The sequence below is a fragment of the Fukomys damarensis genome, unplaced genomic scaffold (assembly GCF_012274545.1).
Source record: "Fukomys damarensis isolate Sample0158 unplaced genomic scaffold, DMR_v1.0_HiC HiC_scaffold_12, whole genome shotgun sequence".
NCBI classification, from domain to species: domain Eukaryota; kingdom Metazoa; phylum Chordata; class Mammalia; order Rodentia; family Bathyergidae; genus Fukomys; species Fukomys damarensis.
Window position 1 is genome coordinate 45,428,312 of NW_022900924.1, and position 7,113 is coordinate 45,435,424.

The window sequence follows — 7,113 nt, forward strand, 5'->3', positions numbered from 1 at the left end:
GGGCAGGCGGCCTTCACAACCTTAATCCTAACAGCAAACCACGAATCAACCCCTGCACCACATCCTTGATCCCAGCAGCACACACCCTAGGTCCCAGCCACCTCCCAAAAGCCCCACCTGTGACCACAGGAGACTTTGGGGAACATCTAGACACGTCCGTAACACAGGTCAACCACCTGGTGACAAAGACAGGAAACAGAAGCCTTCAAAGAGCACACGGCTCGACCCTGCCTTGTGTCTGTGGGTTGTAAACATCCAGAGGTCGCCTAAGCCCAGATGTCCCAGAGGCAGATGAGGGAACAGGACCAGGACCAGATGAGAGGTCAGATCGGCGCTTGTGACACCGAGAACCTTCTGTGCTGGCAGGAGGCCGGTGACCTCTCTGTCCTTCCCCGTGACTGGGCTCACAGCTCCTGTTGCCAAGGATCCCGGCTGGCAGTTCAGCAAGGGGCCACTGCACCAGCCTGGCTCATCACAGCGCAGCCGAGAGAGCAGCTGGGCTCGGGCCCAAGGTGATCCGCACTCCCTGATCCTCCCTGCTGGGTCTCCCTGCACCGCACGCCTGGGACAGCACCGCCCTAGCATTCTTTGTTTCCTGCTTTTAGTTTCTCCTTTTCTGTATCAGCACGTTTGCCATACAGAATGAACACGTTCCTCTTGGGGAGCCAGCCTGTGTGGTACGTATACCTCTTAGTCCTTCTCATTTCCCTCTCCCGTCCCTCTCCCCAGTCCTTAGGTTTCCCACCCATCCTCACAAGCTCTGCCTAGCGCCCCCCAAGCAAAGCAGGTGAGACTCTGAGGCCAGTGGGACTGGAACAGCCGCTGGGCCACAAAGATGGGCAGTGATGCTGTGAATTCCCACCTGGCAGGGAAGCCTGGGGTATAAATAATCCCGGAGACTGTGGGCTGGTGGGCAAGGTGGAGTTATATCCTGACTTCGCCTTGCACCTTCGTCTCGGGGGTGGAGTCCCCAAGTCCACTGTGGACCGAAATTCAGGGTGCTCCCTCTCCGCTCCTGCACCCCAGGTTTTGTGGCACCCAGGATTCCTGGGGATGAGTGGCAGGGCTCGCTCTGCATAGCCAGGACTCATCATTTTGCAAGCTTAGAGGCTCCAGGGAGGCCAGTCCCTCCCCGGGGGTGATGCTGCCACCGTCTTTGGTCTCCGCAGTGGGAGGCAAGTCCAATCCTGCTTGCCCGGGCAGCCGGCCCCCGGCGCCTTGTCCCTCTGTTTCCTGGGAGCTGGGCCCTGGTTTCGGTGGCTTTCATCACACACTGAAACTCCCCTCCCCTTCCCTGGGGCAGGCCCAGGCGGACAGGGCCAGGCAGCAGGGACCGTGGGAGTCAGTGCCTTGCCTGGGCAGGCCCCTCCTGCAGGCTCCTGGGGGCTGAGGGCCTCCCCTCCCGGGGGGCCTGGCATTGGGGCCGCTGGGTGGGAAGAAGGGAGGCAGCCAGGGACCGGGGCTGTTGCAGTGGGCGTCTGGGATAGAGTGACAAAGCTGTGACCGGAGGGTCAGCTTGGCTGCAGACCTAAACATACCCCGATCAAGCACAGGACTCAGAAACAGGGCATCTCCCTTTCTCTCTGGGAACAGCTGGAGATCCCCGACTCCTGTGCTACCCTGGGACAGGGAGAGGTTGGATGCACGGGGAGACAGAGGAAGGGCTGAGCCCTCTCCTCCACTTCCTGGCTGTGAGTCGGGGTAGGTGACCGCGTGTCTCTGAACTCAGCTGCCTCCTTTGTGAAACCACAACGGGACACACAGTACCTACCTCCGAGGGGAGCTGTTAGGACCAATAACAACTTGGTGTGTCGCTTGCAGGCAGAGCAGACAGAAAATAAACTGTCCCAGCTGCTATCGCTGATCAGCCGAGGCCCACCCCTCTCTTTTCAAAGCCTCCCACCAAAGTCGACTTCTACACTCGGTTGGCTTTTAGTAAGACGCCGGACCACAGACGCTGCGTGTGAATGTGTGTGTTTGTGTGTGTGTGTGTGTGTGTGTGTGTGTGTGTGTCACCACCAACGTGTTTCTCCAGGAGAGATGATCGGGAGTTAGTATCTCTTGAAAGCATTTCGCCGGCAAGAAAATTGTGTGGAAGAGAAGTTGAGCTCACACGCAGGGCCGCGGAGGAATGCAGGAACCCAAGGGCACTGGCTCGGAGGGGAGAGGCAGGTTTCGCTTACTCATTCAGGCCACGTGCTTCCCCAGGATTAACCTGCTGGCTTCAGGCCCAGGTTCCCCGCATAGATTCCTGGGAAAGTCAGGCTGTGACCTGAGTCCCGGAGAGCAGTGCTCACTCCACGCTACTCCCCAGCACCAGTAGCTCCCAGCCACTTCCCCTGCGGCAACAGATGCAGGGGCTGTGAGAGCCCCTCCTCCCTCAGCGTCTCCCCCTCCAGCGGCAAACCCACCTGCTCTTCCCTTCTGTCACGGGCTCTCCCCAGCCCTGGGAGGTCGACTATGGGTGGCTTATGGTCCCCAACCCTCCTTTATTCATGGCACTGGAGATTGAACCCAGGGCTTCTGTACTGAGCTACATCCACAGCTTTTTATTCTTTATTTTGAGACAGGCTTTCCCTAACTTTCCCAGACTGCACTTGAACTTTCGATCCTCCTGCCTCAGCCTCTCAGAGTGTTGAGATTACAGGTGTGGTGGCTCTGCATGGTGCCCATTTTACAGAACAGCAAGTCAAGGCCCAGAGGCATGCAACTTCTTGTTCCAGGTCACGATTACTAAACCTAGGTCTGCTGATGTATCTGGTGCTATTTTGCTTGTGTCACTGCACCTTTCCAAGACACTGTGCTGAAATGTGGATTTGGATTTATTTTACCTGCTTTTGTGTATTTGAAATTACATTTCCTGAACAGATTTAGGAATTTAAATTTGTTCCCTGTTCCTTTGAGAAAGGGGCCACCCTTTGAATTACAACCCCAGTGGTGGGGTTTTGGACAGCTTTGGTGTTTATTTTCCTGTAACATTGTAGCTTCCTCTGGAAAAATCCAACCGGACACATCCATTTCAAGTCTTGAGAAACTCTCCAGTGTTGACCCTGTGTCTGGTTCCTGTGTGGTCAGAAGAGCGAGGCTTCTCAATGCCTACAGCTTATTTCCATGTTAAAATAATTCCACGCTTGGCTAAATCCCACTTATACACAAGTGTGCACCTGTTAACATAGGTCATTTTTCACCGCTAATCTTCCAGATTCCACGGTTATGTGTGGGAACCCCAGCGAACGCCACCTGAATGTCACAAAGGGCGCTCTTCTTCGCGGAGTGATCCCCCGGGGTCCAGGCCCCTCACGCCCTCCCTCACAGCTCCGAGACACAGGAAGAGCACTTCCTGAAGGAGAACCGGGTGAGATCACACTGCAGCACGGGAGGCCTCTGGGAAATTGTGGGGCCGGGTTACTACAGCTGGGTCACATTGTCATTAAGTTTCTGAAGATATTTTCCAAACTCTGATGCGCTATAGTACAAAAACTCAGAAGTAACTTTCCTCAGTGCCTCCAATGATGAAGAAAGGGAAAAATGAAAGTTGGGGGAGAGGATTCCTGGGGTCACTTCCCTTCCCACAGGTTCATTCTGAGGGCTGAGTGGGGAGCCCTGGACCTGGGGCCCCGGGCTGTGGCAGGGAGCCCTGGGTCTCCTGGGAAAAGATTTGTCTCCTTGGGGAGGCAGAGGCCAAATTCCTGCCTTTCCACAGGGTCATTAACATATATGACGTGTGATTTAAAAAATACAGCAGATGTTTCCATTAAAAAATTTTTACATTTAGTTGAGCAGTTGTGGCTGTCTGGATGTCCTGAATTAATTCAAAATGGTGATCATTTATGGTTATTTTGATTTTGGGGAAGAGCCGGAAGTCACCAGTACCAGATCTGGTGGGTAAGGAGATGAGGACATCTTGTGATGTCTTTCCCAGCCTGCCTTTCTGTTGGATGGCATTCGGCTGCCGCAGTCATTGTATTTTTTATCACAACTCGTAAAGACACTCAGAAAAGAGGATTCCAGAACTGCTTCAGAAAGGGGCAGGGACAAGGGGGTTAGTGTGTTCGAAGGAAGGGGTGGTGGGGATTTGAGGGGGAATTCACGGCCATGGGTCTCTTATTCTAACAAGTTTTAAGAATTTACGCATTCTCTATACATTTTGATTGCCTCTTGTACATGTGAACCCCAAATCCAAGAGTGTGGTATTCAGACTGATTTAATAGGCATCTATTCTGAGGCCCAAGTTTCAAGGGCAAGGGGTTAAGAGTGCAAGACGAGGCTCCAGCTCCAGCCCTGATGAGCTGTGCTTCTAGGGAGGAGGAGACTGGAGCCAGCTCACCACACCTCCATGGTCCTCTGCCACCTACTGAGTGACTATGGTAGGCATGAAAGTCGGTTCCGTGAGGCTGGTGGCAGCAGGACATGGGCCAGGGGCCCCGAACCCACTGGCACGGGGGCACCTGTCAGGGTGGTGGTGGAGAGGAGGAGACCGAGGAACAAGAGAGTGGGTGTCGCATACCTACCTTCGAGGGAGTCCTGTGGCATGGAGGGTGGAACATGGGCTAAGGTGGGGAGCAGAGGGGTGGCAGCCCCAGATAGAGTCAGAGATGCCAGGAGGGGAGCAGCTTGCCCTGGAGGCGGGGACTCCCCTCACTGAGGGAAGTAAGGAGGGCGCTGAGACCCCAGACAAACCACAGGGGCAGGAGGGCCAGAGCCAGGGCTTCCTGCTCTGCTGAGTCCCCGCTCCCCAGCTCCATGAGCTGCTGACTCTCACACCCGGCTTCTGGCGGACACCTAGTAGGCTGGCACCACAGGTGGGTGCATTGCTAGCACACGTGTGTGCGTGTGTGCATACGCACACACACACACACACACACACACACCTTCCAGGGGCTCCCAAATGAGAGGGGAGGGAGGAAAGCAGAGCGGTCCTGAAGGGCTGAAAGAGGAGCTTAATCCTCAGGGCAGGAGGGTGCCCTGTGGCCTGGGCTCCCCAGCTGGCTCCCCAGCTGGCTACCATGCACTCAGGAGAAGGGAGAAGGCCAGGGCGTGGCTGGAACTGAGAGAGCCTAGGCCACTCTGCAGGTGGCCAGCACTCTGCCTCCCAGCAAAAAGGTTGTGAGGCTGGAAAACAAGGGGATTGGGGCTCATTCCTTCCTGCCTCTTCCCACCCTGCTTTTATTTTAAAGTTAAAATTGTGAGCAGCGTTTTCCTAATGTTGCCGCCTCAGACTACGCGGCTCGGCTCATGCTGTCTTCAGCCAGCTGCTGAGTGCCCATCACAGGGTGGGCTTCTCGTGAACTGAGAACTGAAGGCCTCGGCCTCCTCGGTGGCAGCCGTGAGGGCCAGAGGGGCAGGCGGAGATCTGAGGACTCCACTCAGGAGCAGCCCACTTCCTTGGAGGGCACCCCTGGCTGTGTTCTGGGGTTTACGGAAGGAGGTGCTGTGGGACAGCAGGTAAAGGGACCGATGTCTGCAAACCATGAGACCTGGATGCGGGGAGGTAACCCTGGACACGGCACACACGAAGGGCCTCGCTGCTGTCCGAGCTGCCTGATGTGTCCCTCTAGGTTGTGGGGGACAGAGGGGTGATGTAGATTGACTTAGAGAGGTTTTCTCCTGTCCCCACCAAAGACATAACACACAGTGGGGCTTGTGTCACAGAGACAGTCAGCAGCCTCCTGAAACGGCTTAGCTGAAATGCAGGAAGGGCCTGAGCTAGCGCAGTTGTGGGACATAAAGGAGTGGACCACAAAAGGAATATTTAAAACTCAGTGAGACTGTCCAAAAAATAAGGAGGAAAGAGAACAAGGCTCCAGAGCTTGAAGAGACACTTCACAAAACAAAACAAGGGAAGAACCAATAAGCACACGAAAGCGTGTTCGGCAGCATTCCCTACGGGGACAGGCAAAGTAAAACTGCAGCATGAGGTCATTGCATGCCATCAAGAGTGGCTAAGCTCAAAGGGCCTGACCTTATGGGCCCGGTGGGGCAGTGGGGAGACTGGAACTTCCCCCTGCTGGGTGGGAGAGTTAAGTGGTGCAAACTGTTTAGAGAATGCGTGGGCAGTGTCTTACGGAGTCAAATGTGCATCTGCCCTGTGATTAAGAAATTCCACTTCTAGGAATCTGCACGAGAAAACACACTTGTATATTATCACAGTCGATAAGAAAAGCACGTTCCAAATTGTAACGAATGTTGACAGCAGTCTCATTCAAGTGTTGAAGTCCTGGAAGGAACCCACATGTCCACAGGCGAAAGAATGGAGAAATAGCCAATGGTATAACCATACAATAGGACACCGCCAGCAACAAAAAGGAGCACCTTTATCTATGCAGTGAAGCATGAGTGAAAAGAAAAGTACTACTTCAGGTAAACGAAGCAAGACACAAAACAGTACAGACTGCAAACACATGAAAAATGTTTAACATGGTTGTGGCCTTCGGAGAAATGCAGATTAAAACAACACCGAGAGTCCATCTTAGCCCGGAGAAATGGCTATTATCATCAAGAAATCAAATCATAACAAGTGCTGGTGAGGCTGGGTGGGGTGGGGGGAGCCCTTCCTTCTACATTGTTGGTGGGAATGTAAACTAGTGTAACAATTATCTTCAGACTGAGATGCCTCAAAACACTTGAACTAGAAATTCCATTTGACCCTTCTAGGTATCTTTCTAAAAGAGTTGAAGACATCATTTTACAGTGATCCATGCACACTCACGTTTATAGCAGCACAATGCATAATAGCTAAATGCTGGAAGCAGATCATCCATCAACAGATGAATGGGCAAAGAAAATATAGTTATACCCAATGGAGTACTACTCTGCCTTAAAGAAGGATAAACTCGAGTCATCTGTGGGAAAAGGGATACATCTTGAGACTGTAAGGTGAAGTGAAATCAAACCGCGTTTAAATATTGCATGGTTTCTCTTATATGAGGAACCCAAAGTATAAATAAAGAAGAAAACTAGGGATAGATAATAGATCTCTCTCCAATGGGAAGGGGATCAAAAGATGATGGGAGGGGATGCAGGGAAGGGGATGAGAAAAGCGATTAAGATGAGATATGTATGTGCCCCAGCTCCACACAAGGAATTAAACATGTACTACACACGTACTAATAA

The 7,113-nt window shown here is 53.1% G+C and overlaps 1 long non-coding RNA gene across 1 annotated transcript; it reads left to right on the forward strand.

The window, feature by feature from the left end:
* Positions 1–264: 264 nt before the first annotated feature.
* LOC117285720 lies at positions 265–6,800 on the forward strand. Its single transcript, XR_004516830.1, has 3 exons — positions 265–512; positions 606–677; positions 3,203–6,800. It is a non-coding gene; the product is annotated as an uncharacterized LOC117285720 (long non-coding RNA).
* Positions 6,801–7,113: the final 313 nt, after the last annotated feature.